Consider the following 12426-nt stretch of genomic DNA (forward strand, 5'->3'; position numbering starts at 1 on the left):
GATGTACCCCCGTTGTCACTCCTGCTGCCCCTCCCCAATCTGGGATGGCTGGCTGGCTGAGAGGGAGGAGCAGCCCCTGGGTGAAGACGCCTGCGCAACGGGTATTCCCATCACTTACCGTTCAGTGACCAGGCACTTTTCTCAGCTGCCCTGTGACTTTGTGTGGCCGCCAGCCGCGTGCAGGGCAGTGAACACACACACACACTCACCCAACTGCTGTGAAGGTTTCGGCCTTCATAGGGAGTCAGAATGCCCCTGCCTGGCCTTTCTGCTTCCCCCTCCAGGCTGTGCTGTCCATCATGACCCGGTTAATCCCTCAAAGGACCCCTTGACTGAGTCACCCTCCTGAGGCAGGTGCGTGGAGCCGAGACAGAGACACATCCAGGGGTGGCCTTCTGGAGCCTCCGTTTTCTCGTCTGCGAGGGGGTAATGGTGCCTCTCTCGTAGGCTGTTGTCCTCTGCACCACATCCACTCGTCCTCTTGTGGTTGCTACTCTGATTTTGGTCAGCACCATTGTAAGAGCATTTTGGATTTTTCCAGTGAGGTGCTAAACCCCGTACAGCGAATTCTACTCCACTGCCTCCACGATACCAAGGGCCTTCTCTATATTCTTGATGACTAATGACAGCTGCCTGACTGTCACTGGGTTCAAAGAGGTCAGAGAATTTTGGAGCCATGAGGGCCCCTGAGAAATTCTAGTCTAACCCCTCCCTGAGCAGCTGTAACAGCTAGGGCTGGCATATGTTGAGCACGTACCGGCCTTATTGGAAGCACTTTAAAGGATTAATTGGCTTAATATTCATGTTCCTATCTGATATGCACAATAACCCCTGTGGGACTTGTATCATCCCTGTTTGTGGTGGGGAAACTGAGGCCCAAATAAGGGAAAGTCTAATGCCCAGAGTCACAAAGCTAGTGAATGGCAGCACTGGGGACTGAACGCAAGTAGACTGTCGACCCCTTTGGTCCCAACAGGGAGCTGTCCAGCCTCCAAGACCTCTCACACTTTCTCCCATCCTAGAGAGTAAATATTTATTGAGTTCCTCGCAGTGAGAGTGGAGTACCGTATGCCAGGCATGTGCTAAACCCTTCACATCCTCTCTCTTGTTCGATGCAGTGACTCTGGGAGGAAGGAGTGATCACTGAGGTCCATGGACAGCCCAAGGTCATGTAACACGTCAGCGGGAGTCAGAACTGGCCTCAGGTCTCCTAGCTCTTGAAACTGATGTCCTCGTGCGTTTCCTAGGTGCGGTCTTACCAGTTTCATTAATAAGCTCTCTTTGAGTGCCTACCCGAGGCCAGATGCTGTGCTGGGGTTACGAAGTCAAGGTGACAGAGCCCCAGGCGGCTCTGTTGCATTGTGGCCCTGTGGGAGGGGCGGCCAGTGCTGCAGACCTGTTTTCTAGAGGAGGCAGGAATCTGGATTTTGTGTGAAGTCCCCCTGACTCTTAAATGTTGGCAATGCGCTTAAACAAAACACTGCGGCCTCAGTAGAAAACCTCCTCTACCCAGCGTGGAGGCAGGCGATCAAGCAACGACGATCCGTGACTGCTTGGGGTTAAGTGTTGGGGAGGAAAGGACTTGTTGCATTAAGAAAAAATACTCTTTGGGGGCGCCTGGGTGGCTCAGTCGGTTAAGCGTCTGACTCTTGATTTTGGCTCTGGTCATGATGTCCTGGTTCGTGGGATTGAGCCCCACATCAGGCTCCGTGCTGAGCATGGAGCCTGCTTAAGATTCTCTCTTCCTCTCTCTCTCTACCCCTCTCCCCTGTGCACGCGCGCGCACGCACACACACACACACACACTCTCTCTCTCTCAACAAATAAATAAACATTAAAAACGAAGAAGAAAAGAACAAATACTCTTTGCTATGGTCCCTGGACCAGCAACATCATCAGCACCACACAGTGACTTGTTGGAAATGCTCATTCCTAGGCCCCACCCCAGGCCAACTGGGCACTGCGGGTTGGAACCACGATCTGTTTCTGGCAGCCTTTTTGGTGATTCTGATGCATGCTACTGTTTGAGAACCTCTGCTCTTGGGTCATGCCAGGACCCACCTTTATCCGTTTTCTCTGCTTTACTGCTTCTAAAACTCCCTAAGACCCTTTCTACCCCGGGGCCTCTCTACTTACTGTTCTCAACGTGGCTGCATGACTCTTTCCCTCACAACCTTCAGATCTTTGTCCAAACGTCGTCTCCTTGGAGAGGCCCTCCCCAAGCACCCAGTTTAAAGAGTCACCCCCAATCTGTCAGTGTCCCATCTCTTTGCCTTTACTTTCTTCAGAGCGCTCCCCACTCCCTGATATTATATCCTATACTTACTTGCTTATTTGTGTAGTATCTTTCTCCCTCCCCTAGAAGGTAAGCTTCATGGGAACGGGGACTTGGTCTCTTTTGTCCTCCCAAGATCTGGGACGGTGCCCAGCCTGGTCAGATGCTTGGTAAATATTGTTGAATGAAGGAAGGAATCTTGTAGAGTTTACCCTTCTGGTCGTTCATTCATTCTACAAGCACTGACCCTTGAGCAACACAGTTCTGTGCAGGCAATAGGCTTATTGCTGGAAGGGGTGCCAGGTCCTCGGCTGCCTCCCGCCCCGTCGTACAGCTCTAGACCAGTAGAACCCCCAGAGCCTCTAGACCTGTAGGCTTTGTGGAGGCGAAGGGGTTAAGAGCGCTGCCCCCCCACCCCCACCCCAAAGCCAGGGACTGGGCTGTTTGGGCTGATTTGGAAGCGAGGGCTTTGGGCGACGCGGCTGCTGACAAGTTGTTCCCAGGGACTGGGCCATCATTCTGGATGCTTCCCGACAGCCCGGACAAACAGCGTGTGCCGCAGCTACGGCTCAGTGCCAGGGGCAGCCACGACATTCCACGCGCACGTGCCTGCTGCGTGGCCCAAGCCCCTCTGCCGCTGCCCCAGGGGGTTCTCCTTTGCTGGGGCCGCTTCTGAGAGCCTCATTCCTCGCAGAGTGTTCTTATTAGCAGGATTGCTGAATGCAACATAATCCCTTTGGGTAAATAAGAGACTTCACGGGAAATCCTCTGGAGAGTTACTCAGCATGAATCTTCGAGAAGAATACCTTTGGTACAATACAGCAGGCTTGCTCTAATGCCCTCCTCATGTCAGGGGGCAGTGCAAAAGAGAGGGCTCGAAGATTTGGGAGAATTTTACGTATTTCGATCAGGGCTTGTCCCCTTTGGCACTTTTGACATTGTGTATCTGTTGCAGGGGGCTGTGCTGTGCATTATAGGGTGTGTGGTGTGGCAGCATCTCTGGGCTCTACCCACCAGGTGCCAGAATCCGCTCCCTCTCCCAACGAAAAATGCCTCCAGATATTGCCAAATGTCCCCTGGTGGCCCAAATCATCCATGGGTGAGGACCGCTGATGTGTGAACCCAGTGAGCAGGGAATATTGATTGTTAAGTTGAAATCTGCAAGGGCTGGTACTCAGACTCTGGGTTTGAATCCTGCTTTGCTTCTCCAGTTCTGTTTCGTCATCCCTGCCCCTGTGGGTGCCACAAGGATCAGCTGAGTTAACGCACACGAGGGGTCTAGAACAGTGCTCTAGAACTTCCTGTGTCGCACTGTGTCGCATCTGCCTTCTGGCGCACTGCCTTCTGATGGTAATGACCTTTGCTGTTCGCTTTGCGACTTGTTCACGTGGACCTGGTTGTTTACGCCAGCACCGAAGCAGTGCTTGGCGGTGGCCATCTCCAAAAAGGGCGGAGGAAATGTGACGGACTCGTCTTATGCGCGCCCGGAATGCAAAGTGGGAGTCCTAAGCAGCGGCCTCAGAATCGCACGGAGGCTGCGATGTCCCGAGTCCCCCAGCAGGGGGCAGCAGCAGCTGGGAAAAGGCCCTTGGCGGGGAGGGAGCCAAGGGCTGCCTCCTGTTTGGATTGACTTAGCCGCTGCGCGCATTTAAAGTGGAGCAAATCATCCCTCCAGAGCCACGGCGGCCTCCTTTAACAGCCCGTGATAGCTCATCTGTGGGAGCCAAGGGCTGCTTTTCTAGAACATTCCACATTTAGCATTTCTGTCCATTTCCAGATGGCTCAGTCTGAACCCAGGCCAAATTCTGCTACGGGCAAAGTTAGGCTGGTTCCTGTTGCTCCGTGTTCCTTCCCCGCTCTGCTCATGCCGCCCCATCCTGCCCGCTTGCCTGAGTGACACAGTGCCTTGTCCAGGTAGCATCCCAAGCAGCTGCACCCTGTGCTCAGGCGCCATCTCCCTCATAAAAACAGCATTCCAGAGTCTCATTCTCTCCATTTCTCGGATTTCACTCTTGACCCCCTCCCTTGCATTTCCTCCCCAGCAGCCAGGGACATCTTTACAGTGTTGAATAGACAGTCTCTTCCCTGGGTTTAAAATGTAAAAAGTGGAAGAGGATATACAGAGAGCATTGCCTCCTACCCTTGACCACAGGCCTGCAGTCCCCGTCCCCAGGGGCTACTGCTCTTACCAGATTCTTGTATACCTTTCAGATATTTAAGTACCTGCAGCCCACGAACATGCTTGCTTATCCTTTCCCCTATGAATACAAGCTGTCACACGCACTCTTCTGCACTTTGAGTTTTCCGTCTGATAATATACTTTGGAGAGGCTCCGTGTCAACACCCAAAGTGCCCCTCTTTCTTTCTTTCTTTTTTTTTTTTTAATGCTTGTGTCCTATTCGCTTGCAGAGAGTGGTCTTTCGAAATCTTGTCATATTTCCAGTGCAACCTCCTCAAATGCTTCCTACTGCTTTCCCCCAAAGAGCTGCCAAGCCTGGTGAGCAGGTCTTTGCCTGCCTAGCTCCCTTTTTGTGTCTAGGGCAGCCTGGCTTAATTCGTCCTCAAACTTGACCTGCCTCTCCTGCCCCAGGGCCTTTGCCCCTGCTGTCCCCTCCTAACCTAGTTTGCTCCCGCTGTGCTTTTCGTAGCTCAAACATTTACTTACTCCCCGTGTCCTGTACCTTCCATAGCAGCGTTGACCACTGTTTGTAGCACAATGATTAAGTCATAGGCTCTAGCGGCACCTGGGTGGCTCAGTCAGTCAAGTATCAGACTTTGGCTCAGGTCATGATCTCATGGTTTGTGGGTTTGAGCCCCATATCGGGCTCTGCCGTCAGCACAGAGCCCGCTTCAGATCCTCTGTTCACCTCTCTCTCTGCTCCTCTCCCTCTCTCTCTCTCTCTCTCAAAAATAAGTATTAAAAAAAAAGAGTCATAGGCCCTAGGCCACAGTCCTGGGGTTCAAATCTCAGCTTGGGCACTTTGTAGTTATGTGACCTTGGGCAGCTTGCCACACCTGTGGCAGTGGAATGGGAACAGTAATAGATCCTTCATCCGAGGCTTTGGTGTTGAGGATTCAGTGACTGGATGAGTAAGCACAGAGCACGCCTCCATGCCCGTGCCACTCTCACCCACTGGGTGCAAACCCCGGAGGGCAGGGACCATATCTTTGCAGCATCATATCCCAGTGCCTAGTATAGAGCAGGTGTTCTATAAATATGGGCCAAATCTACGGGGCACATTTACAGATTAGAAAGAGACTCTGGAGGAATCATCGTAGGAACCCGGCGGCTTTTTAACTGTGCCCCCTGTGATACTGGCACAGATAATAACTGCCGAGAGTCATCGGCCCTGGTGCCAGGCCCGTCCTTAGGTGATTTTACCTCATCCTCACAACAGCCTCGACAGGTAGGTAACATCGTTATCCCTGTTTCCCAGGGGAGGAAACTGAGGCACAGTAAAATCAAGTAACTTGCCAGAGGTCACACGGGAGCAGAGGCCGGTGGTCAAATCCAGGAAGCTTTGTAGGAAACGATAAACATCTGAAACACATCGTCCTAAATCCGAGCCGGTTATATCCGTGATTGAGAGGGGGCTGTGCTCAGGGGCACCCGTCCCGTCCCTCTCTGCCTGCTTCAGTTCTGGGCCGGTTTGGAGACTCGACTCAAACACCGGCTCCTTCCTCCAGCCCAGCAGTTCGTGTCCTGATCTGCCTCTGGGCCCTCAGAGAGGGGAGGCAGCCGAGCCCTTCACCTGGGTCTGGGTCCCCTGCTATCCCGTCCGCCCGCTTGCTTGCAGAAGGATGGGTCCTTCTGGCCCACCAAAGGAGACCGTTGGTCTGCTGCACTCCCCACACCTCCCTGCAAAGCTTCCCGTCCTGCTTTCCTTCCCTCGCCTCCCCCCTGCTCTGCAGTCTGCTGCAGTCTTCCCCCCTGTCCGGAGTCACTGTCCGGAGTCACTCACGGACAGGCGGTCGGCTCCCATGCCAGGCTGCGGGAACGCGGGACCCTGCACTTCCTGCGTGCCAGGCCCACGGTAAGCACTCGGGCCTCATGGTAGCCTGGCGAAGTGCGGACCGTTGCGAGCCTCCTCCTGCAGACAAGCAAACGGAGACACAGACAAGTTTAGCAACATGCCTGGGATCATATGCTTGAAGCAGCGGGGCAGGATTCAAACCCAGGCAGGACGGTTCCGTGAGCCACAGTCCTGGTCATTCGGCCACACCATCTCTGAGGGAGCCTCTCTGCCAAGTTGGCATGGCCAGCCTCTGCCTTGCTCCGCGGGGCCCTTCTTCCTGGTTCTTCTGTGCCCCGCCCTGCCCCATGAGTGGTTTCTCTCCAGTGCATTTCATCCATTTCTCTGCTCCCTCCTCCTGGAATAGCAGTCCCCTAGGGCTTCCTCTTCTGCCTCCCTTCCCTCCCGGTGCTCCCTGGTGACTGCACTCAGGCTGTGACTTCCCTCCCGCAACAGAGGCGGCCTGACACAGCCGGACTTGGGGATAAAAACACCCCTACTCGCTCTCTCAGAGAGCGACTGTGAGGGTCCAAGTGTTGCTTTGCAAACTGTGAAGTACAGGGCAAAGGTCAGGGCTGGCACCATTACCATGATGGGCTCCATCCAGAGGTTGGATCCTGGTCCCCTGCTCTGAGTAGTCTTGGAGTTTGTCAGCCCCTGAACGACAGCCTGCGACTAGGCTGTGAAAATACCCGATAGCCGTTCCGAGTGAAATAGTTGAGAGGCCTTTTCCAAATGGAGCCACAGAGATAAACACAGGCCGGCCAAGCACGTCACCTGGCCGGGCTGCTTCCGGGCCACCTCTCGAGCCTCTGGTGGCTGTAAATGGGCATGATTGCTTGAGGCGCAGGCCTCCTCCACCCTAGAAAAAAGGAGCTGGCGAGATACAGCGGCACAGAGCCCCTCGACTTATCAACCACCGTGGGCCGTGGGCCCAAGGGTACAAGCACCTGGCTCTCGCAGGTGCCAGAGGGACAGAAGGACAGGTTTTTAAGTCAGGAGATCAGGATTCAGAGTGTGACTCTGAATAAAAAAATGTCTCTGGTCCAGTGATATGACCCTCAGCATCCCCAGAGAGAGTTAGACATCCTGCTTCCTGGGAAAGATTCTTAAAATCTCACAAATTTAATCTTTGTCGGGGGGAGGGAGGAAAACAAACCAGTTCTGGGACGTGCGAACTGCAAATATACCAGGTTGTGTCCAGTGGTTCCTCAAAGCACGGACACCTCACCTGTCTGCTGGTCTGTCCTGTTCTCTTAAACTTCAGCAGTTGGCACGTCCATTTTCCAGGTGAGGAAGCCGAGGCTCAGTTAAATGAAGTCAATGACGCGTCTGATTCAATATGACTAATAGGCGGGGAGAGTGGGATTAGAATTCACATCTCTGTTCTCCAAATCTCGCTCCCCCGACTGCTGTCTGGCTGGCTTTGGGAGAGCTAACGAACTTGGCCGAGCCTCTTTGCAAAACGGGACAAATGACCCACCTCCGACAGCTGGGGGGATTAAATGAGGTGATGCACGTGAAACACGTGATCCAGCCACAGCGTGAGCCCTCAGCAAATGCGGGGGCCTGTGGCTACTCTAGAGCACGCTGTTATGGAATGAATGAGTGAGTGAGAGAATGACTTGGGTGTGCTCCTACCCTCTGTGGCGGCGGGGGGGGGGGGGGGGGGTGGTGAGAGCCTTCCTTGCACACAGATGCTGGCGAGGATGCGGAGAAAGGAGAACCCTTCTGCACTGCTGGTGGGAACGCAAGCTGGTGCAGCCGCTCTGGAAAACAGTATGGAGGTGCCTCAAAATATTAGAAATAGAGCTACCCTATGGCCCAGCAATTGCACTGCTAGGTATTTATCCAAAGGATGCAAAAATGCTGATTCGAAGGGGCACATGCACCCCCACGTTTATAGCAGCACTATCGACAATAGCCAAAGTATGGAAGGAGCCCAAATGTCCATCGATGGATGATGAAAAAGATGTGGCATATATATATATATATATATATATATAATATATATAACACATAATATATATTATATAATGCAAAATATGTACTATATAATATCATATATCAATCATATATAATATATGATATATAATATATATTATATATATACTATATGTATATACATATGATATATATGTATACACATACATGTATACATATACATGTATACATATGATATATATATGATATATAATACACACACACACAATGGAGTATTACTCGGCACCAATAAGAATGAAATCTTGCCATTTGCAGCAACGTGGATGGAACTGGAGGGTATTATGCTAAGTGAAATAAGTCAGTCAGAGGAAGATAAATATCACATGATTTCACTCGTATGTGGAATTTAAGAACATACGAGCAGAGGAACATAGGGGATGGGAAGGAAAAACGAAGATGAAAACAGAGAGGGAGGCAAACTCTAAGAGACTCTTAAATAGAGAACAAACTGAGGGCTGCTGGCGGGGTGTGGGGTAGGGGGATGGGCTAAATGGGAGGTGGGCATTAAGGAGGGCACCTGTTGGGATGAGCCCTGGGTGTTGTTGTAAGTGATGAATCACTAAATTCTATTCCTGACACCATTATTACCCTACACATTAACTAACTTGGAATTAAATAAAAATTTTAAATTAAAAAAAAAAAAAGCAAGCAAGCCTTCCTTGCAAGAAGCCCAAGAAATGAAGGCAATTTCCTTTAGATGCAAATAAAGTGCCCACGGAGGCAGTCGATATTGGCAGAATCGGCCACCACTTCCTCTGTGTTATTCACATTCTGGATGATGTTTCCCAACGCAGAGAAAGGACTGGCCCCCGGAGCAGACCATCCATCCGCGACCGGTCTTTTTGGCAACGCTGACAAGGTGGCGTTTTGTGATGATTATGCAAGAAACCTTCCAATAACTGACCCTCTGCTCCAGCAAAAAGCTTTGAATTTTGCAAGAACTGCTGGGGCACAGCAATTTCTCATCTGGCTCCGGCTCGCCTGGCAAGCGTCACAGCCGCCCCAGAATTGTCTGGGAAGCACTCTGCTGAGCCGGTGGCCCTCTGCTCGTTGCTCCAGAGTGAACAGATGTGAGCACTGGGTGACAAGTGGCCCGCGATCTGCAGAAGCTGGAGTGGTAAAGAGGCGCGGGCGTCTTGCCGGGGCGCGTCCAGGTCGGCACCACACGCACTGCGGTGAGCACAGAGAACGTGAGAACGTTCAAGAGCCGGTCCCTCAGCTGCCACCTCCCTGCCGCGTCCCGCTCTGGGGCAGCAGGTAGCCGGCTACTTGTTATTTGCGCCCCTAAATGTGGATGCGCCTGGGGCTGTTATGCCTCTAACCCCACAGAACAGAGGAGTTTTGTGGGTCCGAGCTCGGGCTCTGGGGTCCGCTCCACCAGAGATGGGCCCGGACTCCAACACCGTTTGGGTTTGGGGTTCTCCCAGAAGCACACCCCAAGCAAGGACTTGAGCACAGTGGTTTGTTGTGAGCTGGTTCCTGGAAGCCTCACTTGCGGTGTGGGGATGTGAGACAGGCAGGGAAAAGGAGGGGATGCCACTAAGCCCACCCCCGCTGTGGGCCGCTCAGCCCTGCTGGGGACTCAGGGAGACTGCGTGGGGCACGCCTGGAGTCACCCCAGCCGAGGGTGCTGGTGAGTTCTTATCCGACTCGCCGGCCAGCTCTGAGGGCTGTGCAGCTGGTCCCCTTGCACATCAGCCTTGCCCTGAGGGGGGGGGGGCTGGAAGTCCACAGCCAGGAACAAAAACCCCTTGAACAGTGAGTCTTGGGTCTTCAGAGTGAGGACTGGGGTCACCACAGCATCTGCTGTGATCACTCCCCCAGCACATCTAACCTCTCTGTGCCTCAGTCTCCCGGGCTATGAAAAAGGGACAGTGATACCATTACTGGTATCACTGGCGTAAGGATTAGGGGAGAGAGGATATAAAGTACAAGGCAGGGGTGCCCCTGGGTGGCTCAGTAGGTTAAGCATCCGACTTCAGCTCGGGTCATGATCTCACGGTTCGTGGGTTCAAGCCCCATGTGGGGCTCTGTGCTGACAGCTCGGAGCCTGGAGCCTGCTGCGGATTCTATGTCTCCCTCTCTCTCTGCCCCTCCCCCTCTCATGCTCTGTCTCTCTCTCTCAAAAATAAATAGCATTTAAAAAAAAAAATTTAAAGCACAAGGAAGAAGACATACCCAACAAGCATTGTTGTTATTATTATAGTTTGCTATTTATTCATGTTTCTGGAAGATCCTTCTCCTCTTAACCAAAGAATTCCTATTTATCCTTCAGATGCCCAGCTTAGATGTTACGTCTTCTACTTTTCTACATATATTACTGTCCTGGGGCTACCGTAACAAATGGCCACAAATCTGGTGACTTAAAATGGTAGGAATTTATTCTCTCACGTTTCCGGAAGCCAGAGTCTGAAATCAAGGTGTCGGCAGGCCATGCTCCTTCTGTAGCTCCGGGAAAGAATCCTTCCTTGCCTTTTCCAGCTTCCCATGGCTCTGGGTGCTCACTGGCTTGTGGCTGCATCGCTCCAACCTCTGTCTCCTTCTTCACGTGACCTTTTCCGTCTCTTCTGATGACACCTGTTGCTGGATTTAGGGCCCACGCTAATCCGGGATGGTCTCATCTTGAGATCCTCACCTTCATTACATCTGCAAAGACCTTCATTCCAGGTAAGGTCACATTCTCGGGCTCCTATTGGACATGCCCGTTCAACCCACTACACTACGTTTTCTAAGCTTTCTTTAGTTCCTGCCGGTGGGTTAGAATTATGTTTGTTTTATGTACTAACTACAGCAAAACTCGACCCAACAGGGACTTGCTGTGCTGTTGTCAGAACCTCTCAAGTTTGGCAGCTCCCAGGGGCCCTCGGGGACTCCCAAGCGTCCCATCACCAGCCATGACTTTCCTCTCTATGGCTGTAAGAAGCGTAGACAGGGCGAAGGAGGAAGGTGAAAGCCAAAGACGAAGGGGTCTGCTTCTCCAGAAGCTTCCCTGCAAGCCCCACCCAGGGATATATGTTTACATCTCATAGACCAAAAATATATTCCCGGCCAGGTGTCTTTCTCAGGGCACATTACTCTCCCGTCCCCAAGGGGGATTGTGGTAGAAAGAAGGAGGTGAATTAGGGATAAATAGACAAATTAAAATATAGTATAGTTTGGTATCCTATCATATCATATCATATCATATCATATCATATCATATAAATGTGTCACCTTTAAACAAAATTCACATCACAGATCTTCCCCACGTTATTATAGAATATCCACGTGTTTGGCTTAAATAAACAAATAGTTTATTTGTGGGTGCCCATACTTTCTTCAGCCTGTCCCTCCCAGTGGACCGCAGCCCCTTTTCTGGACACAGTGGCCCCGAGGGAGAGCAGGGCCAGGATGTGGGGGTTCAGCTGAGCCCAGCGGAGTAGAGCAGCATAAGGCACGGCAGGAACAGCAGCTTGTGGTGATGCTGCTGGAGCGAGTCAGCGAGGGGACCAGGAGGTGGTTAGCACACCTAAGGGACAGCAGAAACCCGCGGGAGGGACATTGAGTGCGAACCAATCTCCTTTGAGCGTGGCGACCCCAGCCCACGGCTTTGCCCAGGTGGCGTTCTGAACACTGGGTCGGGTCAGGGGGGAGAAAGTAAAAAGAATGATCTAGAAACTTCTCTGCCTATTTTAGGACATGGCACCCTCTTGGGGTCCGTCCTTGGGTGACCAAGGTGCTCAGTGGGTATCTGGTGAGTGAGTGATTCGATAAGGTAGCAAGCAGCCAGCGGGAGGTTCAATGCATTTGTAGGGGCCCGTAAGACCAATGCATCTCAGAGTTGGAGGGAACCCGCTGTCTTCCTGCTGATGCACGAGTTCTTTCAACAAGTTCCCTCGTCTCTATTTGCATGCCTCTCATGACGGGATGCTCACTGCCTTGCAGTGCCCAGGAGCTCAAAGAGCAGATGGGCTTTGTTACGTTTAGGCGAGAGCTGCCGTTTCATGAATCCACTTGGTCCTGATTTTGTGCCTGTGGAATGCGGATCTCTGTGTGTATTTACTCCCCAAAGGTATATTAAGCCCCTCGATTGTGCCAGGAACCGTGTAGGTGCTGGGGTTACAATGGTGAGTCAAGTCCGCGTGGCTCCAGCTC

This window comes from Panthera tigris, chromosome B4, assembly GCF_018350195.1.
Source record: "Panthera tigris isolate Pti1 chromosome B4, P.tigris_Pti1_mat1.1, whole genome shotgun sequence".
NCBI classification, from domain to species: Eukaryota; Metazoa; Chordata; class Mammalia; order Carnivora; family Felidae; genus Panthera; species Panthera tigris.